The sequence below is a fragment of the Crinia signifera genome, chromosome 1, assembly GCF_055691185.1.
Source record: "Crinia signifera chromosome 1, ASM5569118v1, whole genome shotgun sequence".
NCBI classification, from domain to species: Eukaryota; Metazoa; Chordata; class Amphibia; order Anura; family Myobatrachidae; genus Crinia; species Crinia signifera.
Genome location: NC_139217.1, coordinates 218,065,862 through 218,082,806, shown reverse-complemented (window position 1 = coordinate 218,082,806; position 16,945 = coordinate 218,065,862). Strand labels below are relative to the sequence as shown.

Genomic DNA, 16,945 nt, shown 5'->3' with positions numbered 1-16,945 from the left:
TGATCAGGTAAGTATTGAGCAAGGTTCTGGTCAGTATATGGCGGCAGCTGGGCACGGTGACCGCACTGCACGCTATTCCAGACCGGAATGGCGTCTGCAGTGCAGTCACCGTTAGATTAAACCCCCCTCCATGGCTGTGATTGGTCCGTCGGCCCGACGAACCAATCACGGCCTTTGGGGGCGGGCGGGGTGAGGTGGGGTGACACCAGTGTCACCCTTACACCCCGCGGTGATTGGTGCTGTACTTTACAGCACCAATCACCTCCGATCGCGTGTCACCGGCGAACGTTATTCGCCGGTGACACAGAAAACGCTGTGAATGGCTGTTCACACTGAACAGCCAATCACAGCGATCGCCGACGGGGGGGCGGCATCGCAGCCCCCCCTGGGCATGCAGGGACATGTCTGCTGTCAGGGACAGCAGACATCGTCCCTCTGTCACTGCGTCTCTAGACGCAGTGACAGTTTGAAGTCATGACGTATATATACGTCATGTGTCGGGAAGTACTTCCCGGCCATGACGTATATATACGTCAAATGTCGTGAAGGGGTTAAGGAGAAAACACACAATATTCACAATTGTGACCATGAAAATGGGTCAATTATCAGGGATTATTTCTCATGCCAAAGTCAGTCACTTGGCACTAGGACAAGCTCGTACTGTTACGGTTCTGTAGGTGGTCAGAAGACCTGCTCCCTGACTCTGTTGCCCCAGCCTGACGTCCACGAGATACGTGCGGAGCTAGTCTTCTCCTGTACCTGTCTCGGCTGAAGGGCGAATTATGTCCGCCCCACTCCGCTACAGGCAGGTTTTATGTTCAGGACAACGTATCTGTGGAGGCAGACCATCAGAAAAAGGACCTCTAACTAATTATTATGTATACATTTGTCCATGTTATTGTTTTTATCTCAGTAAAGTATTTTGTGTAAAGATCATCCAATTTGCCAATTTTATATTTGAGCCCTGCTACCATCCCCTTTTTCTTCCTTTTTGGACCTCTAACTACACCTGACATGCAGGACTGAGACCCCTACAGGGATTGCAACAATGCCCAAATGGTGTAATGTAGTAAATACAAATGCAATGGCAACAATGCACAATGATGGAATATAACAAAATATAAATGACAACAATGCTCAACGATGGAATATAATGAATACAATACTGCAAAGCACAAGGGTAACTGGCAGGGTGCACCCATGACTTATCTGCAACTAATGCTGACAGCAGGTTCAGGCTAGGACAATGCAGGCTGGATTAAGCAGGTACTGCGGACTGAGGTGACCAAGGACCAGGTACACGCAGACTGAGGCACAAATAAAGCTGGCACACAGGACGCTGGATACAAGGTGCTGGGACCGGGAACACTCTGGAAACGAGGGCTGGCAGCAGGTTCTGGCAAGGACACTGCAGGTACTGAGGCACAAACGAAGCTGGCACACAGGACGCTGTACACAAGGTGCTGGGACCGGGAAGACTCTGGAGCACAACCATAGAGGGAATACACGAAGCTATCAGTAAGCTATAACCGGCAGTGACTGCATGCTGAGAACCTCACTAAATCGCCTTGCATGCAGCCACACCCAAGCAGCAGGGAATGCAAGAAACTAAGGAAGCTGGATCCACAAAACCCGGAGTACAGATCCAGGGAAAACATACAAACTGCAAACAGAATATGAAAAACTGCACATTTACACCGATCCGCTCTTTTAGGCTAAAGTATATTAATGAACCACTCTAAGACACCCTGACATAGTTTTAACTAGAGCATCTTCATAGGTTTCATTATTTTCACTTTAGGTCTCTTGCCAGAACAGAAGATGTTGACTCAGATCAAAACGCTTTTGTACATTTCTTATTCAGGTCAAGTCACAACTTTTCCACACTAGCCGATCTTGAATATCTCAATTTCAATTTTTTCACTCCGCCCTACTGTTGACCTTGTGCCATGTCGACCTAGAGGTGTCGCCCTAATGACTGTCGACCATCTTTAGGTCGACCATACAATCCATACCCGATTCAGCATATCTCTCACTGTAAATTACTGTATGACTGCTTATTACCAATTTCCCCCTTTTTCCTTCTGTCTACCCTCCCTCCTATTGTTTATATATTGTATTATTGCAAAAAGCTTTCAATAAAAATTTACTAATAATAGTATCCGCTGCTGCAAAAAAATGCATCCTCCAATTATGGATACAACCCACAGCCCCCCCGTTTTCAATGTTTTTGGATAAATTATCCCACATTTTTAGAATGGAGTGGCTGGAGGCCTCATTACAAAAAGAAAAATTCACAGAGAAATTTTTCGAAGCGTGGGAAAGCTACATAGAGACCCTGTCAGATCCTATGAAGTAACAAATATGGAAGTGTTTCAAGAACACCATGTGGTATGAAACACGAATGTGTGTTCAGGACCCCCCAATATCACTTGCAGTACATGATGTGCTTCCTTAGTTGGGACTAGGAAGGGCAGGGGCGGATTGGGGACTAAAAGTGGCCGTGGAAAATATCTGGAAGTGGCCTCGTGTGGGCAGCAACAAATCAAGAGTGTGTGTGGCACTGCCGCTGATACACAGGGACGGCCAGGGACTTATATTTACTCTATGGGAAGGTGGAGGCATGGCAGTGGCCAGCAGTGTGGAGACAGGAGGGGCCTCATCCAGCAGCGGGGCACTGTGCGCCGCTACCTCTAATACACGGGTACAACTGGGGACTGACTCAGAGAGTCACTGTATTTTCTGTATGGAGACTTAGAGAGGGGCACTCTGTGCGTCGCTACCGATGATATACGGAGACAGCTAGGGACTTATATTTAGTGTAAGGGATGCAGTAGGTGTGGCAAGAGGAGGCGGGGCAGTGAGGAGAGAGGAGGACATTGGGCGTGAGGAGGAGGGGGCGCATCGAGCAGCGGGGCACTGTGCTGTTGATACACGGGGATGGCTGTGGACATTAAATATTCACATTACTCAGCATCACTGCTGTAACTAGCCATTTTGGTGTCCCTGTGCCAGGAAGGGAATTGGTGACCCCACTACCACTACCATATTCAAAGTTAGGATGTGGCTTTGCGGGGAAGGGGTGTGGCCACATAACAGTACCAATAACACCATAATGCCCCTTACTCATTTTGCCTATCAGTAATGCCTGTTACACATTATACCACACACACACACCGTATTTCCCCTTACAGAATATGCAGCACACATTATGCCACACGTTATGCTATGCTTAATGCACCAAGTACTCCTGCTTATACACATATGCCACTGGCAGTGCCCCTTACACAATGCCCCAGTAGTGCCCCTTACACAAAATGTCCACAGTAGTAGCGCTGCTTAATGTATATATATTAGAACCCTTACCCACACATAGGGGGAAATTTACCAATATGAAAAACCTAGTTTTTCGTATTCGTATTTTCCCTACGGTTGCATACGACTGTTTAAGTCGTATGCAAACTCGTGTTCCGGAGGGGGATTTACAAAGCAGTCAGATACGACTGCTTTGTAACCCTCCGATGGTGTAACAATTCGTATTAGCGGCCGTATATACGGCTGCTAATACGAATTATTTCTAGCAGTCTGCACGGATCAGTCAGATCCGTGCAGGCTGCAGTGTGTAAAAAAAAAAAATAGAAAAATAAATAAATAAATAAGACAGAGCCTGGAGCCGGTAATTAAAAATCAGGGAACCCGACAAATAGGGGCTCCCCGATTTTTAACAACCAGCCCCAGGTCCGGGGCTGGTTCCCAAAATACGGGGGACAAAATGACTAGGGGTCCCCCGTATTTCAAGAACCAGTCCCAGGCACAACCAGCCGGCAGGGTAATGCCACAGCCGGGGGGAGACTTTTTATACAAGTCCCCCCGGCCAAAGCATTAACCCTACCGACCAGTCAGCCTGGCCAGGGGCCCTGGGGGAGTGGGGACCCCCCCAATAAAGGGGTCCCCCCCCTCCAGGACTTACCTGACCAGGCTGAAGCCTGGTACTGTCCTCGATGTCCCTGGGCGGTGGGCATCGAGCTGATAAATGGTGTAAAAATAAGGTTAAACTATTGTTTTTTACTGTGGCACTACAAGTGCCAGCAAGCCTCCCCAGCAAGCTGGGACTTGGAGAACCACAAGTCCCAGCCTGCTGGGCATTAAAGGGCCCGCTGGCACTTGTAGTTCTACAGTTAAAAAAATAGTGCACAAAACACACTGATACACTTTTAAAATAAAACTTTATTACATACAAAGCCCACACATACTAATACTTACCTATCTTCTTTCCGTAGGTAGCCCTGATGTCCTGTGTCGGCGTCTTCTGGTCCTGTGTCGTCTTCTTCCTCCATGTCGACCGTCGCTGTCGCCGTCCGGATCCGACGAAATCCATTTGGGAAGCTGTGGAAGGAAACCATACTCACCTGTCCCAGCGCGACGTAGTCCAGGTAAGTGTCTTGGCAAAAAAACAAAACGAACACCCGAAACCAGCCGGACACGGAGACGCACGGTACTGTGTGTACATCGTGCGGCTCCGCCTCCCGAATGCCGCTATTGGCCGCCTTGCGGCCTAGCGGCCAATCAGGAGCCGCTAGGCCGCAAGGCGGCCAATAGCGGCATTCGGGAGGCGGAGCCGCACGATGTAAACAAACACTGTGCGTCTCTCAGTCCGGTCTGGATTCGGGGTGTTCGTTTTGTTTTTTTGCCAAGACACTTACCTGGACTACGTCGCGCTGGGACAGGTGAGTATGGTTTCCTTCCACAGCTTCCCAAATGGATTTCGTCGGATCCGGACGGCGACAGCGACGGTCGACATGGAGGAAGAAGACGACACAGGACCAGAAGACGCCGACACAGGACATCAGGGCTACCTACGGAAAGAAGATAGGTAAGTATTAGTATGTGTGGGCTTTGTATGTAATAAAGTTTTATTTTAAAAGTGTATCAGTGTGTTTTGTGCACTATTTTTTTAACTGTAGAACTACAAGTGCCAGCGGGCCCTTTAATGCCCAGCAGGCTGGGACTTGTGGTTCTCCAAGTCCCAGCTTGCTGGGGAGGCTTGCTGGCACTTGTAGTGCCACAGTAAAAAACAATAGTTTTATCTATTTTTTTACACCATTTATCAGCTCGATGCCCACCGCCCAGGGGCATCGAGGACAGCACCAGGCTTCAGCCTGGTCAGGTAAGTCCTGGAGGGGGGGGACCCCTTTATTGGGGGGGTCCCCACTCCCCCAGGGCCCCTGGCCAGGCTGACTGGTCGGTAGGGTTAATGCTTTGGCCGGGGGGACTTGTATAAAAAGTCTCCCCCCGGCTGTGGCATTACCCTGCCGGCTGGTTGTGCCTGGGACTGGTTCTTGAAATACGGGGGACCCCGTCATTTTGTCCCCTGTATTTTGGGAACCAGCCCCGGACCTGGAGCCTGGGGCTGGTTGTTAAAAATCGGGGAGCCCCTATTTGTCGGGTTCCCTGATTTTTAATTACCGGCCCCGGCTCCTTCAGCCTGGTGCTGGTTATGGTTGTGGGGGGGACCCCACGCCGTTTTTTTTTTTAATTTATTTACTTTTCTATTTTTTTACACTGCAGCCTGCACGGATCTGACTGATCCGTGCAGGCTAAAACGCAAATAGAACAGGAAAATGGTGTTCTATTTTCCTGTCGTATTTGCGTGGGTGTTTCACACCACTAAGCAGCCGTATTGTCAGTACGGCTGCTTAGTAAATCAGAAACCACCATTCTTTTGAATGGTGATTTCTGTCATATCCTATCGATGGTGTAGACATTCGTATTTGTAAATACGAATGTTACATCTTTAGGACTACGAATTGTTGTATTTTTGGGATTTCGTAAAAAAAAGGTGTATTTCTGCCTACGAATACACCTTTTTTCTACGAATCCATTTTGGTAAATGTCCCCCATAATGTCTACAGTAGTGGCGCCGCTAACACATAATGCCCACTGTTGGCCACAGTAGTAGTGCTGATTATACGTAATGCCCACACCAGTTATTGACAATGATAGCGCTGCTTATACATAATGCCCATCCCAGTTCTTGACAGTAATAGCGTTGCTTATACAGATGGAGCCTGGCTCATCCAGGCAGGGGCTGGCGAATTTTTTCCAGCCCCCGCTAGCCACCAGCTCCCACCAAGGGGCGCATGTGCACAAGATGCTTGCATGCTCCATGGCAAAGGAGCTCCCACGGGTCCCCGCCGCCGGTCCCCCTCGCCGCCCTGACCCCTGCCAACCCTGCCCATCTCCCTGAAGTGGAGACAGGCAGGATGCCACTGCCCCGCCGCCGAAGGACACGCGCATCTCAGTTCAATGTAAACCCTGTCCGCCTGCGCTCGCCAGAAGGGAGGCTCTGGCAGGCCCCGAGCAAAGATGACAGGGGCTATATCTGTACCTTTTCTTGACAGTAATAGCGCTGCTTATACTTAATGCCCAAACCAGTTCTTGACAGTAGTAGTGCTGCTTATACATAATGCCCACCCCAGTTCTTGACAGTAGTAGCGCTGCTTACACGTAGTGCCCACCCCAGTTCTTGACAGTATTAGCTCTGCTTATACATAATGCCCACCCCAGTTCTTGACAGTAGTAGCACTGTGTAACACCCACACCAGTTGCCAACAGTAATAGTGCTGCCTATACCAGGGCTTGACCATCTTTGTTTAAATCTAGGAGCCAGGATGAAAGTGTAGGAGCCAAATCAAACTAAGGGTGCCCACACACAGTGCGATGCGCACCATGCGTTTTGATTTAGATCGCATTGCATCTAGTTCAAAAAGTACATGCTGCTCATATATTTTGTACCATGTGATGCACAGGAACGTGGATCGCCTCTCAAGGTACAAAATGTACCATGTATGGGCACCATAAATAACCCACAAAAAAAGCTAGAGGGAGGTTGGCAATCGCTGCCTGCGTTGACGCTGATATGTCAGGAAGGGGAGAGCAGTAGGATCATTCCCAGCAAACAAGCGATTTATGATAAATAGGCCCATAGAGAACTCTCTGTCTGTGGCTCCCTACTCCTTCTACAATCATGTCACTGACCCATCACATGCACCCCTGTATTGAATAATACATCACTTAATCCTGATATATCTGTGCTGCTGGGAAACCAGTACACATGGAGGCTGCAGGAATTGATCAGAGATCAGACCGACAATGATCCTTTGCCGGGAGCCATTACAGAGCTGCCATTACAGGTCCTGCTCCCCAAATTCAAATTACGCCATAAAGCAGTGCCACCCTATTTACATCAAACCAAACAATAGTCCCCGTATTCACATTCCATCATGCAGAAGAGTCCTTTATTCATGTTAAGCCACACAGTAGTGCCTGTTATGGATGTTACACCACACAATAGTGTCTGTTACTTTCATTACACCACACAGTATTGCTCCTTATTCAAATTAACCACACAGCAATACACATTATACACATTCCGTTGAACAGTACTGCACCTATTTCACATATATAATATAGGCAGCAGAGCTATACACCATAGGGCGGGGATGGTAAACCAGTGATAAATAAATGTAATTAATAGATAAGTATTTTAAAATAAAGGAAAAAGTGAAAAATGTCAGATTTAAAATATGTAATTTAATTTACCCATATACAGAGTTTTAAGCAAAGGGAGAGGGAGAGCAGACTGTAGGAGAGAGGAGGGAGATAGGGAGAGAAATTGAGGAGGAGGGAGGGTGAGAGAGAGGAGGAGGGATGGAGAGGAAGAGAGAGGGGGAGAGAAATACAGAGTGGCTGATATAGAGATGGGGAGGGGAGAGAGATAGTGGGTGTGATGGAAGGATAGAGGGTGAGAGAGTGAGAGGTTTGAGGGGTAGAAATGTAATTAGAACGGAATATTTGTAAATATTACCCCAGTGCCTGTCTTTTGATGCATGTTGCTGCCAGTGTGCATCAGCTGTCTCATTGATAGGGAGGGTACCAGCAGCTGTCATTCAGATCATGCTCCTCATGCTGTCCTCGAGAAGGCAGCATAATTACGTCAGACAGTCACCAGGTTATGGGTGAACACAGGATTAAGGGGGGGACGCCGGAGAATTTACAACAGCGGGTGGGGGGTGTATACCGGCACAGTGTATAGTAAACTTATTGGACAGACTGCTGCCTCTTCCAGACAGGCAGGGCCGCCTCCCTTAGCCACTCCCCTCACAGACTGGATAGGCTCCCACACAATCCCTTCAAGCCTGTCCTGCAGCATCTGCCTCTGACAGCCAGACGTAGTCCTACTCCCGCTGATGTCTGCTGTCAGCAAAGCTGGCCCCCTAGGCTTGGAAGGCATTCCCCTGAGCTTTTCCACTTGCTCTATGCATTTGCATATGCCTAGGGCCGTCTCTGCCCGCAGGACGAGGTCACAAAATGTTATTCACCGGGAGGGGGAGAGGTAAGATGGGGCTGTCGCTGAAGGGGGAGAGATGTCCGCCTTTGATCTGTGTGTGGAGCGGGCAGCGCTGCCGCTGGTCAGTGAGGCTGAAGGGGAAAGGGGCAGCTCTGGAGATGGTTAGTGAGGGAGAATGGGGAAAAGGCAGCGCTGCCGCTGGTCAGGGAGGACGGAGGTGGAGCGGACAGCGCTGCCGCTGCTCAGTCAGGAAGGGGAGTTGGGCACCGCCCCCGACCAAATTCTGCTTCCTCCCTCCCTGCAAAAAAATCTGCTACATAACATCACCACAATACGCCGCAATACATAACTACACAACATCACCACAATATGCTGCAATACATCACTACACCGCATCCCTCTAAATGCTACTGTACATTACATTTACATTAGAGCTTGTGCAGGAATGGGATATTTTCGCTGTCTCTCCACTCAGCTCAGTTGCCAAAATCTGCAGAACGCAGTGCCCAGCCCCTGCCTGTAGCCCACATCTTCTTTCAGCCCAGGTTCTGCCTGCTGAATGTATGTATGGATGTAGCCACGAAATTATCACAAAGGTGGGAGAGAAGGTGGAATATTGGGAGACAGGAGTAATAGTGGGAAAGAGGAGAAACAGTGGGAGAGAGGAGAGGAGGAATAGTGGGAGAGAGGAGGAATAGTGGGAGAGAGGAGAGGAGGAATAGTGGGAGAGAGGAGAGGAGGAACAGTGGGATAGAGGAAGAACAGTGGGATAGACGAGGAACAGTGGAAGAGAGGAGAGGAGGAACAGTGGAAGAGAGGAGAGGAGGAACAGTGGGAGAGAGGAGAGGAGGAACAGTGGGAGAGAGGAGAGGAGGAATAGTGGGAGAGAGGAGGAATAGTGGGAGAGAGGAGGAACAGTGGGAGAGAGGAGGAACAGTTTGAGAGAGGAGAGGAGGAATAGTGGGAGAGAGGAGGAATAGTGGGGGAGAGGAGGAATAGTGGGGGAGAGGAGAGGAGGAACAGTGGGATAGAGGAGGAACAGTGGAAGAGAGGAGAGGAGGAACAGGAAGAGAAGAGGAATAGTGGGAGAGGAGGAAGGGTGTGGTATAGGGGTCCGACATTCGGTATCCCGACAGTAATTATCCCGACTGGCCGAACCCAGACAGCATGGTGAGCGCAACCAAGCCCCTTGCGGGCTCGCTGCGCTCGCCAGGCTGCGGGCATGCGAGCCACCTATTCTATTCTCCCTCTATGGGGGTCGTGGACCCCCACGAGGGAAAATAGCCGACGGCCGTCGAGAACCCGGCTGTCGGTGTTTTGACAGTCGGTATCCCAAAGTCGGGTGAATGCCTGTCGGGATCCCGACTGTCGGGACCCATCCGGCACCCAGGAGGAATAATGGGAGAGAGGAGAGGAGGAACAGTGGGAGAGAGGAGAGGAGGAACAGTGGGAGAGGGGAGAGGAGGAATAGTGGGAAAGAGGAGGAATAGTGGGAGAGAGGAGAGGAGGAATAGTGGGAGAGAGGAGGAACAGGGAGAGAGGAGAGGAGGAACAGTGGGAGAGGAGGAATAGAGGGAAAGCGGAGGAACAGTGGGAGAGGGGAGAGGAGGAATAGTGGGAAAGAGGAGGAATAGTGGGAGAGGAGGAATAGTGAGAGAGAGGAGGAACAGGGAGAGAGGAGAGGAGGAACAGTGGGAGAGGAGGAATAGAGGGAAAGCGGAGGAACAGTGGGAGAGGGGAGAGGAGGAATAGTGGGAAAGAGGAGGAATAGTGGGAGAGGAGGAATAGTGAGAGAGAGGAGGAACAGTGGGAGAGGGAAGAGGAGGAATAGTGGGAAAGTAGGAATAGTGGGAGAGAGGAGGAACAGGGAGAGAGGAGAGGAGGAATAGTGGGAGAAAGGAGGAACAATGGGAAACTAAATAAGAATAAGAATTGTGGGAGATGGTCCCCGTGGGAGATCCCCACCCCCCGCCTCTACTCACAGTCTCACACTGCTTTGATACAGCCCCCCCCCCCCCTGCTCTCCCGCATTCAGCGCACCACTCACACTTGGTAATTCTACCACTCAGTCACAGCTTGTCAGCGCAGCGGCATGGTCATCCATCCTACAGGCACAGCATGCAGCGGTAGCGCCGGGCTCCGCACAGATGTGGCCGGGTCTTTCACCCTACGGGGAGATCGTGGCAGCTGCGGCTGGGTCTCCCAGCTCAGCGGCAGCAGGCTAATGCCACGCCCCCCGCTGGGTGCTGTCCTCTCCCGCGGCGGCTCCAGCCAGGTATGAGGTAGGAGCCTGGCCCCTGTTTCCTGGCTGCCCTGAGCCTGATGTGCATGTCCGGGAGTCAGGCTCCGCCCACCCTCCCCGTATTGAACTTGCGCATGCACGTTCCACATTTTAGGGGGGTTCAATAGGATTGGGTGGCAGGGCTTTATGCGGGGGAGACAGGACGGCCGGGACTGACTCTGGGTGTTGCAATATTAGTTTGAGTGTATGATGTCGGCCTCACTGCTGTCGGCCTCCCGGGAAACTTCCCGGTGAAGGTAATGACCAATCCGCCCCTGAGGAAGGGTATAGGCTCGGATCCAGAAATACTTCTATGTCTTCCCTTTTATGCATTATGTTGTTGTCTGTAACATAAAGACACTGCTGCTAAATGTTTGTGACAATTGGTTTATTCTTTTTATGTACAAATTTATGTGATTGCGGATTGTGGTCAGCACAATGGAAATTTACTTTTCTCTAAAAAGTAGGGAAGAAAAGGAGGAATTTGTTTTTTCTAGCAGCCACACCTCTAGTTTAAATTTAAGGGACCTTTTTAATTGTTTCTGCTGTTTGGCACGGATACCCATTACTTAATGCAGATTTTTTTTTTTTTGCAGCATTGTAAAGTGAGAAGAAATCCATCTAAAGTCATACTTTTGGGCGTCCAAACAGCAGTTTGCCCATGAGTTTGCATGGGTTTAATTGGTCACTGCAGCTAATGCTGGGGCATCTGGGTGTGAAATCCATGACACATTAGTGCAGAGCCAGAGCTACCTGTGTGCCAGTGTTGCCTTGACCACAGGGCATTTACACCATCTGGCAGCAGCACCCACTGGGCCGCTCACCACCAACTCACCAAATTTCAGCAAAGTGAAAAAAAATTTATTACGTCACCATTTCCATTTGTTCAGTCACAGAAACAATTCTGGGGTCGACGTTTTGGCCACGTATGGCCTTTCTCAAGACACTACAGCTGTTGACAGCCTTTCTGCTCCAGAGACCAGGCTAATGAAAATGGTGATGTAATAACATTTTTTTCACTTTGCTTAAATTTGGTGAGTGCCCTTAATTGGACTTAAATACCTTAGAGGAAGCACCCTGTGGATGACAGCTTGATAGTTATGAGTGCGCAAAAAAAAAAAAAAATATATATATATATATATATATATATATATACGCAGTAGAAGTCCAGGCACTCAGGCAGAATAGGGCAATGTTCTAGGAAAGACAGGGGGTGGACCCGCGACAGCTGAGATTTAGATGTAAATTAGACGGTTAAATATTCAGTTAAATATTCTTTAACCAACTTAAAAACTACTCCTAGCCGATGCTCGTAGTTGTGGTGTTGGTGGTGCGCCCAGCGTTCAGTAACTAAACTGAAAGTGGGATTTTCTTGTGTTTGCAGAGATGCAAACAAAAGACAGTAAACGCTTTGTGGGCGCACTCTTTTCTTAAACAATAATTTTAATTGTGTGTTGTAGAATTAGTTTAAAACTTAGCTTTTATTAGGAACTGCTTAAAAAGAATTGGGCGCAATGGAAATTGTAACAATATTTGTTGAAATTTTTATAATTTTTGTTTTGTTGTATTGGTTATGTATCTTGATATTATGCACTATTTTTCAAATAAATCAATTTTGACCACACGTTTATGTATCATTTACTGCATATAATCATCTCAGGTATATAGACCTGAGTGACAGTAGGCTGCAAAAATGAGTTAATCCCCAAGGGTAGGAATTTTTCAGGGGGGATTTGGCTGCCCCACGTCACATATATATGTATATATATATTTTTTTGTTATGCCTAATGGCAGATTTGAGGACACAGACAGTAGGCGGCTCCAAAGCTGCTTATCTAATGATAGTGCAACCCCAAATGAGTAATACCACACCTGGACTTCTCCAGGGGTCACCCACCTGGATACTGCCCAGGCCCTTCACTGCTTGGCTTCCAAGTTCGGAAGGGTTTTGGGCAGACCAGTGAGGTATGGTGGTATAATGGGTAGGGGTGCAAGTCACAGACAGCTGCTCCAGTTAACTATCGGTATCATGGGTGTTTACTAAAAATGTGATTTGAGACTGCAACCCAAACCAAGGTTACACACAATTGTTAAATTGGTAGTACATAAATGAATAATGTGGCACAGTGCTGACAAGTATATTATACCCTAGTTTTCTACTTTCTGAAGTACAGTCTGCAGCTTACGATCCGCGTCTTAGTATCAAATAGTAGCAGATAAGGGCTATTGTAGCGTAGTACAGTGTTAGCTTAATTGAGATCTAATATACAAAGTAGCACTTGTAAGAAATTCATCTAAGTTGTAATTCCACGATTGAGTCACAGAGAAAAAGAGGGTTACATAGTATCATTTGTGGGCACTTGAACTGAGTGGTGATTTCCACAGTTAGTGATACCAATGATATTAACTGGATGATATTAGTCTAAGTCACAACGTTCCATCAGATCCCCCTTGGGGAATTGCTGCAGATAGTTTCTGTAACAAAGTATCGCTGGTGCGCTGTATGTGATACACCTTAAACTTCTCACATGTATAACATTGTCATTTGCACAATTGGCATATTAGAGACAGAGTTGGTACTTATAATGGGGAGCAGCGCTCAGAGGCAGTGCCGTCTGAGATTGCTCCTGTACCTGAACCTGCTGTGGTCCCGGCAGGTGACCGTGGTGTCCTGCGCAGAGCTTTGTGGTTGGATGAGGCTTGGTGACGTCCGTCACGACCGGCACCCTCAGTGGGTTCACGGCGCTGTGTCGCAAGTCCTGCGGGGACCTGGCCGGGGAGCTGACTTGGCGTAGTCCTGCTGTTGGTTCCAAAGGTGACGTGGGGGGCCGCTGTGGACACGTGTTTCACCTACGACGGCTTTTTCATGCAGCATGGAGCTATGTAACCCTCTTTTTCTCTGTGACTCAATCGTGGAATTACAACTTAGATGACTTTCTCACAAGTGCTACTTTGTATATTAGATCTCAATTAAGCTAACACTGTACTACGCTACAATAGCCCTTATCTGCTACTATTTGATACTAAGACGCGGATCGTAAGCTGCAGACTGTACTTCAGAAAGTAGAAAACTAGGGTATAATATACTTGTCAGCACTGTGCCACATTATTCATTTATGTACTACCAATTTAACAATTGTGTGTAACCTTGGTTTGGGTTGCAGTCTCAAATCACATTTTTAGTAAATACCCATGATACCGATAGTTAACTGGAGCAGCTGTCTGTGACTTGCACCCCTACCCATTATACCACTATACCTCACTGGTCTGCCCAAAACCCTTCCAAACTTGGAAGCCAAGCAGTGAAGGGCCTGGGCAGTATCCAGGTGGGTGACCCCTGGAGAAGTCCAGGTGTGGTATTACTCATTTGGGGTTGCACTATCATTAGATAAGCAGCTTTGGAGCCGCCTACTGTCTGTGTCCTCAAATCTGCCATTAGGCATAACAAAAAAATATATATATACATATATATGTGACGTGGGGCAGCCAAATCCCCCCTGAAAAATTCCTACCCCTGGGGATTAACTCATTTTTGCAGCCTACTGTCACTCAGGTCTATATACCTGAGATGATTATATGCAGTAAATGATACATAAACGTGTGGTCAAAATTGATTTATTTGAAAAATAGTGCATAATATCAAGATACATAACCACACAACAAAACAAAAATTATAAAAATTTCAACAAATATAGTTACAATTTCCATTGCGCCCAATTATTTTTAAGCAGCTCCTAATAAAAGCTAAGTTTTAAACTAATTCTACAACACACAATTAAAATTATTGTTTAAGAAAAGAGTGCGCCCACAAAGCGTTTACTGTCTTTTGTTTGCAACTCTGCAAACACAAGAAAATCCCACTTTCAGAATAGGGCAATGACTTGGGTGTCCATCAATCCAGACAGGAAAGGTATATACAACAAAGTAGAGGGCAATCACAAGATTTGTAACACTGCACTCACAAGATTTGTAACACTACAAGGCTGTGCGAGGCTAACTCACACAGCCTTGTGTTCATTGTTTCATTTAAACTTGAGACTGCTCCTAACACTCACCCTTTATAAGGTAAGCACCTATCATGTTTTCTTTGTTATCACCACGCTCCTTGACAAAGGGGGACCACCCCCGAAACGTTGGTCGTTTTATTTGCAATACAGAACGTTTTGAAAAGACCCCGGAGTGCCAGCCTTTTCTTGATTCTTTACACCAATTTGTGGAAGGGCACCAGGGCAGCTGAACCATAGCGGCGAGTACCGGGCCGCGCCAACCTGTAAACTACAGGACCACGCCGGTCCACTGGAGCCAAGGCACCCCACCAACTACTGAAGGTGTTATACCCTATTCAGGGGGTGATTTTCACACAACTTTATTCACATCAGTTCACTCCACACAGTTTTTACACTGAGACCATCGATCCCCGGTCCATTGAGGGAGACCTGTACCCAGCAACGCAATAGTCATAAGGGACTATTCACCATCAGGGCCATCAGCACCATGGCCACACCAGGATTTCAAGGCATCACCTTGGATGCCAAGGAACATTACAGTTTTTCAGAAGATGAGACTTCCCGTTTGCTGTTTAAACAAAGCTTGAACACTATGGAGGAACGGCCCAATGTGGAATTCATATATAGAGAATGGTACAAACTCAAGAAAAGGGAGATAGACTACCTCCTGCATGGGGTGTCTCTCTCGGACTATATACGAGACCGCATGGTGCCTAGAGGCTTTAGGGTCAGAAACATGCCCACCATCGGACGGCATAATCCCGAATTTTGCCGCCGATGGGTGGGCATTTTGAACAAATGCAGCCATGATTTAATGGTGTTGGTGGTGGAGGAAGCAGGCCAGGAACTATTAAAGACCAAGGAACGTAATATGAGAAGGATTACAAAGAAACCCTGGTGGCAGACCCTGACACGGATTGGATTACCAAACTGCAGAACCAGTGTGACACGTACCAACATGACCTAATAAAATTTAAAAGAAATAAACTTAACACGGTCAGGGAGGACTACGAGCATAACTCATTGTACCGCTGGCTCTCGGGCACCAATCAACACCACCCAACCACCCATCAGAACAGAGGCAGACCCTTTCGGCGCGCACAGAGCGCCACCCTAAGAAAGACCCCCAATCAGTCCCAAAGCGACAGTGATTTCCAAGTGGATTCCGATACCCCAGAGACCGAAGTCCCTTTAGGGACCCCCGCGGAAACCCCAACCGGCAAGGGAGCCAGAGGAAGGGGAAGCGGCCGACCACCCGCAGGGGTGGGCAAAACACGAGAATCACCAAGAGCAAGGGGTCAACCGAGTCGCTAATATACAACCAGTCTGACAGACAGTTTAGTGATGTGGAGACGAAGATTTTAAACTTGGGACTCATGTTTGTACCTACGACGCCATATGATGAACTAACGTGGAAGTGTGATATTCACAGATTCGGCAGGAGACTGCGATTACAAGAGCACTTCCAAAACACCCCTAAAGTCCAAAGTTCTGATCCACATGACACGTTCCTGAAAAAGCACAGTAAATCAACTTTTGATCCCCAGTCCACTAACCCTTCCATAGCATCTTATCTAAGATTGATGGATAAATCTGTGGGAAGATACACAGCTGCACAGCACCCAACACACCATAATCGCAGCCGTGAAGAACAAAGAGCCCTAAAAAACATGGGACAATACCGAGACGTAATCTTTAGACCCGCGGATAAAGGCGGGGGAGTGGTGGTCCTCAATACATCAGACTATATCCAAGAGATTGATCGGAAACTGGCAGACTCCATGGTATACAATCTATTACCTAATGATCCTACCGATGTATTCAAGAACGAGTTGGATGAAATACTCATCACAGCCCGAGACACCGGCTTGATATCTGAGAAGTTACGATACACCCTCACTCAGCCTCATTCAGCAGTGCCAGTATTCTTCACCGTGCCAAAGATACATAAATTCCTGACCCACCCCCCTGGCCGCCCTATCATTAGCGCCTTCCAGTCAATTTTCCAGCCGATATTCCAATTCCTGGACAGTATTGTACAGCCCCTAATAACCAGGCAACCGTCCTAGATCAGAGATACGACTGACTTTTTGAATGTTCTGTGCAGAGTAAAACAGGTACCTGAGGGAAGCATGCTGTTGACCATGGATGTCACCAGCCTGTATACCAGCATCCCACAACAAGAGAGGCTGGAGGTAATGGGTCGATTCCTAAGGAACAACCAAATGGAGTCATTAGATCTGGACTTGTATATGGAATTATTGCGCCTCACATTGACCAATAATTATTTCTTATTTAACATCCAGT

At 47.9% G+C, this 16,945-nt stretch overlaps 1 protein-coding gene and 1 pseudogene across 5 annotated transcripts in view; one reads left to right on the top strand and one right to left on the bottom strand.

The window, feature by feature from the left end:
- Positions 1-16,945, top strand: part of TICAM1 (TIR domain containing adaptor molecule 1) — a 115,082-nt gene that overhangs the window by 80,356 nt on the left and 17,781 nt on the right. The window lies entirely within an intron of this gene.
- Positions 12,492-12,610, bottom strand: LOC146040119 (5S ribosomal RNA; annotated as a pseudogene).